Below are 13,475 nucleotides of genomic sequence, written 5' to 3'. Positions count from 1 at the left end.
CAAACTAGACGGGAACGAAACTGGAAACCGATATTTAACAGGACAGAATAAACGGGAACAATACCGGACAGGAAATACCAACAGGAAACAGGACTGAGTCAAAACCCACGTCTTGCGGGGCAGAGGTTCGTTGACGGGCTTTTTCAACATATTTGGGAATTCTTTTTTTCTACAGGGAATATTTTACTTCTAAACAATTAGTTTTAATTAAAAAAGTTGTAAAAAATATTTTGTATCACATAAAAGATTCAGGGTAAAATATTATAACATAATAATATAACAGAATAAAAACATGATTTCAAACTGCAAACGAAAAAAATAATCTTCAATAAAAACAGTCCATTTGTCAGAAAACAAAACCCTTCCAAAAATGGTTCCGATAAACAGGAAAGGTTTTATGAATTTTTCAAGTGACAGTAAATGCTTTTGTGTTTTATGATAAGATATGAAAATATTTTTAAAATATAATGCTTAAAAAGTGCAAAACTAAATATTTCTTCAGACATTATTTTTCTTATGCTCATATTTTTCTCTTCTTTTTTTACTTGAGTTTTTTCAGTGCAGGGATAATTTCAGATGCTGTTTTTGCAATAAGTCTCATAAAAAGATGCCGCAGGATATTAACCTCCTGCTTAGCTCATTTCTCCAAGAGAGCCCATCATATCTGTTCTTGCCACGCCCTTTAAAGGCACACTTTATGTACAACACGGAGATTGCAGTCATGATACACTATATCCCTAACCCGCAAGTGTGTGATATATAGCGACTCCTAGTGGTGTCAAAATACATAATCCATTAGAATAAGAGTATTGATTCAAATAATAAGCAAAAACATCTGCCATCTCGTAAACGTTTTTGTTAAGGGTTAGAAATTTATATTCATATGACAACACGGACAGACTGAGGAGATCATTTCTTCCTCATGCCATGAGGCTCTTTAACTCCACCCGGGGGAGTAAAAGCCCACATTAAACCACACCCCCAAGTTGCATATTACCCTATTTTTATTACGGTGTGTATTTTATGTAGCACGATTTAAATACTCTATATCAACACGTTACATTGGGTATTTATGTATTGTATTCCTTTTACTTTATTATTGTTTTATTTTCAACACAAGGTTACTGCTGGAAGTGTGAATTTCCTTACGGTGATGAATAAAGTATATCTATCTATCTATCTATCTATCTAGTCAAGTCAAGTCAAGTCATTTATTTTTGTATAGCCCTAAATCACGAAGAGTCTCAAAGGGCTTCACAGATTGTTACACTATATTACACAGACTATTGTCAACCGACAAGAGGAGTAGGTTATTCGTATGCAATAGAGTAGAGGTGAGTTTTAAGTTTAGATTTAAACATTTCCACTGTTATCTATCTATCTATCTATCTATCTATCTATCTATCTATCTATCTATCTATCTATCTATCTATCTATCTATCTATCTATCTATCTATCTATCTATCTATCTATCTATCTATCTAAAATGCTTTTTGAAGAAGCTGACATGTTTGGTCGCCAGATTATTACAACGGATGTTACTTTTTGGTGAAGCATACCCAAGCACAGACACACGAGCTTAATGTCAAGAGTTTATTCGGGGGCAAAGGGAATAACAAAAGGCGCTCTGCATCTAGTAAGGGAGATAAAACAAGTAACAAAAGCTCTGGATGGCAAAGTTCCCAAAGTCCAGAATAAATCGACAACAGGTATACTCAGGTATGAGATCAGGAAGATCGAGTGGAAACAATGATTCAAAAGATTTTGCTGTAAGCACTGTGCTCCAAATTAGAGTCATGTGCAGTTAACGGGGTCCTGTTGGTACCCTCTGGAGGACAGTGGAGGTTCAAAGTCTAAAAACCAAAGCCCAAATGAGTATTTTGAAAAGGTATTTTTTTTCTGTGGTGCTTTAGCACTCAACTGCCACTTACTGCCCACCATTGGGCCATAAATATGATGGCCACCGATTGTCATCGTTCAGGCGTATCCCATTTTTATCTAGTGCTTCCTTCTCTAGCCACTCATGTCAGCCTCTTGGCTGCATGCCATGGCTCGCTGGTGACGAATTTTGAAAATGCTTTCATAATGTGTCTATGAATGCACATGCTTCAGCTCTATTCTATGCTAGAATAACCTCTAATGATGTGTTATTACATGCTATTGCTTTAAATAGAATTCAAAATTGATAATGCCTCATGTGGCCATAACTAAAACTGCATATGACGTCACATCTGAAAATATCAGCCGAAAGTGATCATACCCATAACCATAATAGGTAAAATATATATGTATGGATACTGACTCCTATTTTCTTTACATACTGATAAAAACATTAATCCGGTGGGTGTTTAAAGGTTTGACAGCGAAGCGCAGCCTGTTATCTTTAAACAACGCAGACCCTGGACTGGAAGCAAATTCTGTTGTTATGGAAACCAAAATGAGGTCTCTAACTTTAAGGCACAACAGATTAAACAACTCAGTAGCCCAAGATGGCACATTAATCTCTATTACAAAAGGCTATCGATGGCAAAAAATAATGATGCCCATTAAAATATAAATAATAAACAAAAAAAATGTAAAAAAGTAGTATGTCACGAGTAATCGCATGGAGATTGTTACATCTCATAGAAAAACTAATTGTAAGACATCCATAACTGTAAAATATTTAGATTCTTAGACTAAATGTAAAATCCAAATTATGACTCAAGATTCAAACCCTAAATAAATATGATAATAACTCAGGTCTACCTCAGTAAGACAAAAATATTTCACTCACACAGTTCTCCGCCTCGATTGCAGCTACTGTGAGAACCAGAACAGATACAGGACCCAATCGCGTGACGTTCTCACACAAGCCTTTTATTTTACGGGAAATGGGGAGTCATGCACGTTAGGAAGCCGGTCTGGCGTGGAAGGACAGGAAGCCAGAAACCGACGAGACCGATTCCAATTGGGACGGACAGGATTGACAACAAATCCGAATATCGATGAATAACAGGAGAAACTAGACGGGAACGAAAACCGGAGAAAATAACAAACAGGACCAAAAAAGACGGAAACAAAACTGGAACCCGAAAATAAACAAGACAAAAAATAAACGGGAACAATACCGGACTGAAGATATCAACAGGAAAACAGGTCCGAGTCAGAACCCACGTCTTGTGGGGCAGAAGTTCGTTTGACGGGCTGACAAAAAAAGCAAGAGAGCGCTGAGCTTAATATAGAAAGAAAGCCAATCTCTTAACGAGCCACAGCTAGCACCACACGGGCGGGGCCAATTGGGCGACATGGCAACCACGACAACTATGACGAAATCGCAATTTTTTTTCACCCTAACATTCTGACAAAAGACTGCCATCTACTGTGGTGGAGGAGCAATTACACTTTGATAAGTGGAGAGGCCAAAAGGGTGCTAAGAAATTGATAAATTTACTTTTCTATGTGCCATTTTAAGTTTAACATCTATTAGTTTGTTAACAACCACTTCCCTGTCCTAACCAAATATTGTTTTTTCTTATTTTGATCTTTTTTGTCTTGTATTAGATTTTAATCAGGGAATGTTCCATCAAATCTCGTCAAATGCATTGTCATCAATGAGAAAAAAAAAATTCTATTCAATTGTCAAGTTTTGCTTTGCTTTTGCAATCTTTTACTTGCCTTTTTAGTCGCTTCTCTTGGCTACCAGCTCTGACCAACTCCAGCGATTAGCTCATTTCAGCTGCTCCGGGTCAAGGAAGTTTCACCCCAAATACATTTTCTTTACAATTTTTATCGCTGTGCCAGTCCACTAGTCTAAAGTGTTCTCGTTTACATTGTGTTTGCAAGAAAAACATGAACACATCAGCAAAATATTTATACATCTAAGAAACTTTCCCACTCGGGTTTCACGTATCAACCAATCAAAGCTATGCTTCGGAAAACAGGCACCACGATTGTTTTTTACCCGACCCAGACACTTTCAGTGGACAGAATGTAGCGAAACGACCACCCATGAGAGCCATAAAACAGCTTTGCTAAATGATACTCTACAAACACAATAACACTTAACACGCCGTGTTTGGACACAAAATCCTTCGGGTTTATAAGAAAACCTCACATGACTGACACAGCTGCCATTGCGCCCGCCGCAGAGGCACCAAGCTGTTTAGAAGGAAACGTGTCTACCATCTGTCAATGGAACTCTTCCCTATCAATTGAATTACAAACTTCTTAAAGTACAATTCGTCCTCAAGTTTTCAGGAAAGCAAGACTGAAAGAAAGCAAAGAAATTGCATAATCGAGAAATAACTAAGGAACAACTAAGTTGTTAAGGAAATGTGCTTTTATTGTTTGTTAAAAGTGTTCCATAAACTGGTACAAAAAAAGACCCCTGGGCAGTGTTCCCTCTAAGCTGCGCGCGTGTGCAATCGCGCTCTGCTCGCACATTCTCAGCGCACAAGAAAATCTAGCCAGCGCACAAAAATCAGGACTTAAGTCAAAGTTACAGTGCATGAAGGTAAAAATACACTGGTTCCCCTGACATTGTGTTCTAACTGCGGTATTTTGATGTCGAGTCGAAGTAGAACGAAGTTGAGCAAAGTTAGTAGAGTTTGTCGAGAACCGTCTTCTTTGACTCAGCTCACTAAAAGGAACCGGCTCTTTCGGGTCCTAAACGGCTCTTCAGGTTGTTTTTGTTTCTTTAATCCCAACATGACCAAATATTATGTAAAATTATGCACAAAATGACTTAAAGGAAGGAGGGAATGCAACAAAAAAGAAAAAAATACCAAAATGAAAAAGTAGTTAAAAGCTGAGAAAAAAAGAAAGAAAAGGAAGAGAAAAAAAGCCAGAAAACAAGAAAAGAAAGAAATGTAGGAAAAAAGTAAATGGAGAACAAAAAGAAAAAAAGTAACAGCTCGGAAAAAATAAACACAATGAGATTTTTCTTAAAGGAATTTAAAAAAAGTAGAAAAAAAACACGGAAAAAAGAAGAAAAAGTTTGTGTTGCATTCAAATAATTTCCAATTATATCAAGTGAATCTTGTTGCCAACATTGTACTTCAACTAAAAAATGTGATTAAGTACAGTTCTGTATCTTACAAGCGACTAAATAAGCCCCCAAAAATGTTAATATTATGCGACAAAATATATCAGGAAATAAAAAGAAATGGATATCTTGTGAAAGAATTGTAAGAACAAACGACGTTTGTAGGCCGTACAACCTTTGCAATACTACATGAGTCAATTTGTTCAAAAGAGAAAAATAATTTTGCATTGCCGCAAACTCAGCAAAACGTAACTTGATGTTAAGTTTTGGACATGTTTGATAATTATTTATCTTGCCACACTTGGGATTATGGTTGCTCACTGTTGTTTCAATCGTTGCTCACCGACTTTGTGTGAACGCTCAGACCCGTGGAAAATTAAAGGGAACATTGCCCCTGGGATACAGCGACTCCACTTTACAACACTTTCACTTTACTGTGATTGGTTTTTTGGTCCCTCTTTGCGGCATTTTCCCCACTTTTTCGCATCGAATCACATTTTTGCATGCATAAGAACTTATGTTCATGCATATGATTACGCCTATAAAATGCTTGTCTCCTACTGGTAGCATCATAGAAAATCCTGGTCTGCTCTTGGGTTGCGTGATGGCATCATTAAAATACCAATATACATTTGGTTAAACTACCTCCCACAATGACTTTTTTTTCTTCATTTAGTTTAAAATCGTTTTTTCTCAAATACTGCATTTATTTGCTATGGGTTCCAAGTGATGCTAAAGGGAGTAGCAAAAATATGCTGACCATGGAAACGAAGCGTGTTATTATAAATTTAAAAAAAAAAACGAAAATTGTCCCTAATGCAGTGGTTAGCACGTTCGTCTAACGCGAAAGGTCAACGGTTCGAGACCGTGTGGAAACATATGTTTGTCAGAACCAAAACAGGAGGAGGACCCAAATGCGCAACGTTTTCAAGCAAGCTTCACTTCATGAGAATGGGGCAGCCATGCATGTGAACACAAACGTCGGTGACTCGGCGATCGCTGGGCAGAAGAAGCAAGAAAGAAGTCCAGTGTGGAAAAACAGGAAGCCAGAGGCCGCCGAGATTGACACCAGCTAGACGAGCAGATAACGGAACGACGGGGTCGATACTGGACAGGACGGGACGGGACAGGATCGATACCAGATACATGAGCAGACACCGGACAGACAGGATCGGTACCAGATACTGGAGACTGGAGTCAGATATCAGACAGGACGAGATAGACGGGCTTGATACCGGACACTGGAGACTGGAGTCAGATATCAAATGGGACGAGATATATGGGATTGATGCCGGACACTGGAGACTGGAGTCAGATATCAAATGGGACGAGATAAACGGGACCGATACCCGATACCGGAGTCAGATATCGGACAGGACGAGATGGACGGGATCGACACCCGATACTAGAGACTGGAGTCAGATATCAGACAGGATGTGACGACGGGTTTAATACCAGACACTGGGGACTGGAGTCAGATATCAAACAGGACGAGATAGATGGGATCGACACCGGACAGGATTCACAAGCAGGATACCGGACAGAGTCAAAACACACGTCTTGCGGGTGCAGAGATTCGTTGACGGACTGACCAGGGATGGAGGGATGCCAATCAGGCAACGAGCCGAAGCTGGTGCCAAACGGGCGGGGCCAATTGAGGGCAATGGGCAACCATGACAATGTTGGCCTGGAGAGGGTTGGGCGCCACCAGACTGTACTTGCCCAAGACACACCACAGGAAATGGTTCCCCCTTGTGGTTAAGGGATTCAACCAACCAGCCACGTTGCTATAATTCATGTGCACAATTAGTAATAAGAAGTACCGTATTTTCCGGACTAAAGGTCTTTTTGGGGTCCTTGGACCTTCAGTTCTAAATATTATAAACATATTACTCTCCTCAGGTGTAGTTCCAGCAGCTGTTATTAGTCCTACACTGAAACAACCAAACCTTGATCCAGAAAGCTTATGTAATTATAGACCTGTGTCAAACCTACCATTTCTTTCTAAAGTACCGTATTTTCCGCACCATAAGGCGCACTTGGTTATAGGGCGCACCCCCAAAAAATAGTTTTGGGTCCTATATTTTCCATACATAAGGCGCACCGGATTAAAAGGCGCTACAATGGGAACGTCGACAAAACAGTCAGATAGTTCAGTCAAACTTATTACCCCCTTGACATTCCGAAAGCTTGCAAAGAAGCAAATACGTGTCTCAGACATGTACGGAAACAGTGTCTGTACGATGTGACCAATCACTCAAATGCATCGTTCCAAATATCATTCGGAAGGTTAAAGGGATTCAAGAAATGCCAAACATTTCTTAGTTTCCATTTTATTTTTTGCTGGCAACTGTGTGGACAGCAAAGTAAGAATTTTATTGTGCAGGGAAACGGGGTTCTTTACTGTGCATATGACAATAAACACTTTGAATTGAATTGAGTTTCAAAATAGACTCATCACAGAAACATCAAGATCGTTCTAAAACAAGATACCGGGAAAATATAGAGCCACATAGCTCACCTAAGTTCTCTTGCAGCCATCACGTTCAATAATGATACGTAACCATGGTCTTCTTTCAACCGTGAGTGTAGTAAATCCAGGAGAATAAAATATTTACAAATACAGAATAGTAAAAAATGGTTTCTCTATGCCGTAGTGCAACCCAACGTGTGATTCACATTCATCTTTTTCGGCCAATTGCAGGCTCTACTTCGCCCCTTTAGCCTATTCGAGCCTGTAAATGATAAAAAGGATCCGCCCCCTTTACCTCCGAATAACTTTAGCCAATAGTGACTGATTCAAATGATGATTGACACATTGGTTAGGAAATGAAACGCCGGTATATAAATCCAAGCATACACCGCGGACTACTTCGCCTTTGGGGGAAAATCTAGTCGGCGGCTGCTTGCCTTAGTTGCGAGACTTTGCGACTTAATATTGATCCATTTATATATATGAGGCGCACTGTATTATAAGGCGCATGGTCAGCTTTTGAAAAAAATAAAGGCTTTTAGGTGCGCCTTATAGTGCGGAAAATACGGTACTTATTATGGACCTTTTTTTAATCCAAATGCTTTTTCAGGGGCACTGGGGGTTCAGAACACATTAGCTACACATTACTACAGATTCATTTCCCCCATTATATAGAAATTTCACTTTGCGATCCCCATTTCAGAAGAGTCATGTCATATCCTGGACTATTACTGTAAATGAAAACACCTTGCTAAGAGCATGGAAACATAATTAAATCATCTCTTGATTAACAATGAATATCCTTTTTATTATTTCATTTGTGACCGTGAAGCGTCTCCGAAGCAGACGGCCGGTTCAGATTTGAATTATTAAGGTCTGCCGGTCCATCAGCAGCGTTGAAAGCCAAACTAAAAGGTTGACATCAAAAATATGGGAAGAAGTAGTTGATGTTTAATGAATTTCCGTCTGAAATACTGATTCTGCGTTTTGTTCAACTTGGTCGTGGAAACGGCCGCCACAGAACTAAATATAAAGACAAACCCTATGAATGAAAAAGGCAGGCAGGAGGACTTGGTAGGCAGACCACGAAGGCAATAGCCGATTCAATTATTGAGGTGCACAAATATCCAGCGCCGAGGCCAATATTCCGACACCCCAGGATGCCGTAAAAATATCGGGACTAACAAAGTCACGTGTATTACCCAAACATGGCTTTAAAGTGAAAATGGTTGATTGTCATTATTCTGTTTCTTTTACTTGTAGTCGATTGCCTATGTCAAAAAATATACACAGTTTAAACTTTCACCTAAATTAAACACATGAATTCTGTGAGAGTGAATTAGAGGAGTGTTACTTCAGCAATTGTGTTTTTGTTTTTATTTGTTTTTACAAGCATTGGATTCTTCTTCTTGATAATGTCAGGATTACTGATGTGTTTCACCCGTAACGGTGACGGGTGTAATAATAACTTAATAACTGGAGAAAATAATAAACAGGACCAAAATAAACAGTAAACCAGTGTAACCGCAGTGTACCTGTCCCATCAAAGATCACCATTCACGCTGGACTGGATGATGAGGTTTTTATTACAGTTTCCGCAGATGAAATGAGTCACAACATTAGCTTCTCTGCTGGCTTTGATCTCTTTGATCTCGTTCGCAGCTCTATCTGTAGACTCCCCAAAGCATATCAAAGAGCTTTCTTTTCAATTTACATAAAATACATTTTAGAATATCAATACATTTTACATCCATTTTAACAAGATACTTTTAACAAGAGATCGTATAGTGTTTTTTTTAACGTTAACAATGAATTCAACACATTTTTCTTTAGTCTGAATTTTAACCAATATCATCCTCTTTATATATATGAGAAAATAGAAATAAAAAACAATAATGAGTATAAAAACGGATACAATTTACCTGCAGATGAAATGAGTCACAACACTAGCTTCTCTGCTGGCTTTGATCTCTTTGATCTCTATAAGGGGAATTAACATTTCAGCACAACAGAAACAAAACGAAAATAAATCCAAACAGCTCGACAACATCAATCACATTGGTGTGCATGTTGAGAGATTCGTCAGCTGTGGTTATAATGTTTAAAATTAACTTTTTTTGTGGAGCACCAAAAGATGTGTCTTACCGTTGGCAGCTCTCTCTGTAGACTGCCAACAAACCCCGCCTTCTGGTCCATGTTAAACGCCAAAACAAACCCTACCCCATACCAGCAGGTGGCACTGTTGGACTCATCATTGCAGGACACTTACCAAAAACTATACACATATTTCAGCAGGAATTTCAATAAAACAAAAGTTACCGGACAGGGCAGGACAGACAGGATAGATAAAGAATCAGGATATCGAAAATAAACGAGAAACTAGACAGGAGGGTTCGGTGAGTTCATCGATTTCTACTCTCTTCTGTGTAATATTTTACCTTGGGCAAATATTTTATATATATATATATATATATATATATATATATATATATATATATATTCTAACTCTATTGCTTTGGATGCAGTGTTATAGATTTTTTGAATTTATTATATGGAATTCAATATCTTTTGTTGTCTTGAAATTTCATGTAAACAATGAAAGAATGGTGTCAAAATAAACGGAAACAAAACTGGAAACAGAAATTGGACAGGACAAAATAAACGGGAACAATACCGGCCAGGAAATACTAGCAGCAACAGGACCGAGTCAAAACCCACGTCTTGAGGGGCAGAAGTTCGTTGACGGTGTGACAAGGGAAGAGTGAGAACACTGAGCTTAAATAGACAGAAAGCCAATCTGTTGGGACCAATTGGGCGCCATGGCAACCGTGCCAGTAGCATCTACCTGAGGGTATCTGCTCAAAGAGAGGTGTTGGCTGGGATAGGACAGCAATGCTGGTTCGAGAGCGTTCTCCATCCGGGCACTGGTGCTGTGGAATGCTCTTCCCCCTGAGATCCGATCTGCAACCTCAGTGGAAATGTTCAAATCTAAACTTAAAACTCACTTCTACTCCATAGCATATGAATAACCTACTCTTCTCGTCGGCTGAAAAACAGTCTGTGTAATATAGCGTAATAATCTGTGAAGCCCTTTGAGACTCTTCGTGATTTAGGGCTATACAAATAAAAATGACTTGACTTGACTTGACAATGTCCTCCAGACTGGTCAGAGGCCAACCCATGATTTTCTGGGCTGTATTAATGACTTTGTTAGACTGAATGACGACCACGTTTTTCCAAAGCAGACTTGTAAGCCCCCAAAAAGTTCCCCCAAAAAGTTGTGCTCGCCGAATCCCTTGGTGAATAATTGACATCATCACAGTGTAAATGGCGCCAATCTCCAGAGGCTGACCTTAAAGCAACCCGCCCACAAAAGGTGAGACTAAACCATAAATGGTTGTCGCACTGAAGCGTGGAGTGGAGCAGTTATCGGAATCGCTCGGCATGCAAATTATCGTGCGATGGAGACAGAGAAGCGATGGGAGGAGACAAGGGGAAGAGAGAGAGAGAGAGAGAGAGAGAGACATAGAGGGAGAAAGAGAGAGAGGGAGAGAGAGACGCACTCCCCCAGTTGCTTTAGTTTCTTCCCCACCCGCCGACTCGTTAGGTGTTCCAAAACACACACAGCAGTCTTTCATGTAGTTGTAGACGCTTCCCTCTAGGAGCGATATGAGGTGATGCAGCCGGTTCGGTGAGTTCATCGATTTCTACTTTCCTCTGTGTAATATTTTACCTTGGGCAAATAATATATATATATTTATATTCTAACTCTATTGCTTTGGATGCAGTGTTATAGATTTTTGGAATTTATTATATGGAATAAAATATCTTTTGTTGTCTTGAAATTTCATGTAAACAATGAAAGAATGGTGTATGTTGTGTGCGGGTAGGGTTGGATGGGGTTATTTTTACTTGATTACTGTCAATTACTTTTGGATTACTCCGATAACAAATATGCTAATAAAAGACAAAAGAAACTCATCTCATCTCATTAGCTGCACTGCTTATCCTTAGTAGGGTCGCGGGGGTGCTGGAGCCCATCCCAGCAATCATCGGGCAGTGGGCAGGGGACACCCCGAACTGGTTGCCAGCCAATCGCAGGGCGCACAGGGACAGACAACTCGCTCGCTCATTCACACCTGGGGACAATTTGGACCGGCCAATTAACCTGAAATGCATGTCTTTGGAATGTGGGAGGAAACCGGAGTGCCCGGAGGAAACCCACGCAAGCACGGGGGGATCATACAAACTCCGCACAGGAAGTCCGGTAGCTGGATTTGAACCCACACAGGAGGTTCCCAAGACCTTAGAACTGTGCCGCATGAAATATCTTTTGTTGTCTTGAAATTTCATGAAAACAATGAAAGAATGATGTGTGTTGAGTGCAGGCAGGGTTGGGTAGGGTTACTTTTACTTGATTACTTTCAATTACTTTTGGATTACTCCAATACCAAATATGCTAATAAAAGACAAAAGAAACTAAATATGAATAAAATGACTAAATTTTATGCAGGCTTGGCGAGTAACGGAATACATGGAACGGCAAAAATGATGTTTGTACCAGCTCAGTAGCCTAGATGGTAAGGCGCCCGCTTTGAGACTGGGAGGTCGGTGGTTCGCGCCCCGGCCGAGTCATTCCTAAGACTTAAAAAGTGGTCGGCGGTGCCCTCTGTTGGCTGCGGCTGCATCGGCTCGCTACAACGGGTCAGGTGCAATCGACATTTCGTTCTGTGTACATTGTTACACAGAATGACAATACAAGGAAATTATTATTATTATTATTATTATTATTTTCATTTTGTTTCTGTCGCATTTGATGTTCGTTTTGCCGGAGATCAAAGAGATCAAAGCCAGGAAAGAAAGCTTACCATGTGTTGTGAGTCATCATTTGATTCATATTTAGTTTCTTTTGTCTTTTATTAGCATATTTGGTATTGGAGTCATCCAAAAGTAATTGAAAGAAATCAAGTTAAGATAACCCTACCCAACCCTGTGTGCAGGACTGACATATCAGCTGAGTCTGCTCTACCAGCTCATTCGGTTGGAAAGAATTCATGACAAGCGTGTGAGATCAATAGCAATGTGAAGGGCAAGGCATTGACCCGCGAGGTGAGTCAATCTTGAACCTTTGGTAAACGGCGTTTGAAATTAAAAATCATTGGAAAGCCGGTCTAGGAAATGGGTTGCACAACAAATATGTTTTTATAGGTTCAAATTATGAGCTCTAAGTATGTTATAGTAGTGACTTGTTTACCTGACTGCCCATTTTGCACATCTGGTTAGCTGCTCCTCTTGCACTCTTTGCACTACTGTATAATACTATACATAGCCAGGGTTGGGTAGGGTTACTTTAACTTGATTACTTCCAATTACTTTTGGGTTACTCCGATACCAAATATGCTAATAAAAGACAAAAGAAACTAAATATAAATAAAATTATGACTCACAACACGTGGTAAGCTTTCTCTCCTGGCTTTGATCTCTTTGATCTCCGGCAAAACGAACATAAAATGCGACAGATACAAAATGAAAATAAATCCAAACAGCTTGCCAACATCATTGTTGCCGTTCCATGTGTTCCGTTACTCCCCAAGCCTGCACAAAATTTAGTAATTGTATTCATATTTAGTTTCTTTTGTCTTTTATTAGCATATTTGGGATTGGAGTCATCCAAAAGTAATTGAAAGTAATCAAGTTAAAGTAACCCTAGCCAACCTTGTACATAGCTATAATTATTTAGTACATTATTAGTACTTCAATACTTCAACTCAATACAACATTTTATTTATATCTGTACATTCAAGGAAACTGTGCGGGTCAAAGGTATCGACATTTCGTTTTGTATACACGTGTACAAGAACAGGGTTGGGTAGGGTTACTTTAACTGGATTACTTTCAATTACTTTTGGATTACTCCAATACCAAATATGCTAATAAAAGACAAAAGAAACTAAATATGACAAAAATGACTACATT

General features: G+C 39.3%; 1 protein-coding gene across 6 annotated transcripts in view; it reads left to right on the top strand.

Moving 5' to 3' along the window:
• Positions 1-13,475, top strand: part of hrh2a (histamine receptor H2a) — a 57,101-nt gene that overhangs the window by 8,634 nt on the left and 34,992 nt on the right. Inside the window, exon 5 of one of the 6 annotated variants that reach the window (XM_088343669.1) lies at positions 12,500-12,608. The exons of 4 other annotated variants lie outside the window; for them this stretch is intronic. The gene's annotated coding sequence lies outside the window, so the exon portion shown is untranslated. Of the gene's footprint in view, positions 1-11,108; positions 11,191-12,499; positions 12,609-13,475 lie in introns of those variants that run through there. One more of the 6 variants, XM_088343666.1, reaches the window with a different exon arrangement.

Source organism: Urocampus carinirostris, chromosome 9, assembly GCF_059441175.1.
Source record: "Urocampus carinirostris isolate Australia breed hairy pipefish chromosome 9, RoL_Ucar_1.0, whole genome shotgun sequence".
Taxonomy (NCBI): Eukaryota; Metazoa; Chordata; class Actinopteri; order Syngnathiformes; family Syngnathidae; genus Urocampus; species Urocampus carinirostris.
The sequence above is the reverse complement of the archived record's forward strand: the minus strand, read 5'-3'. Positions and strand labels throughout refer to the sequence as shown.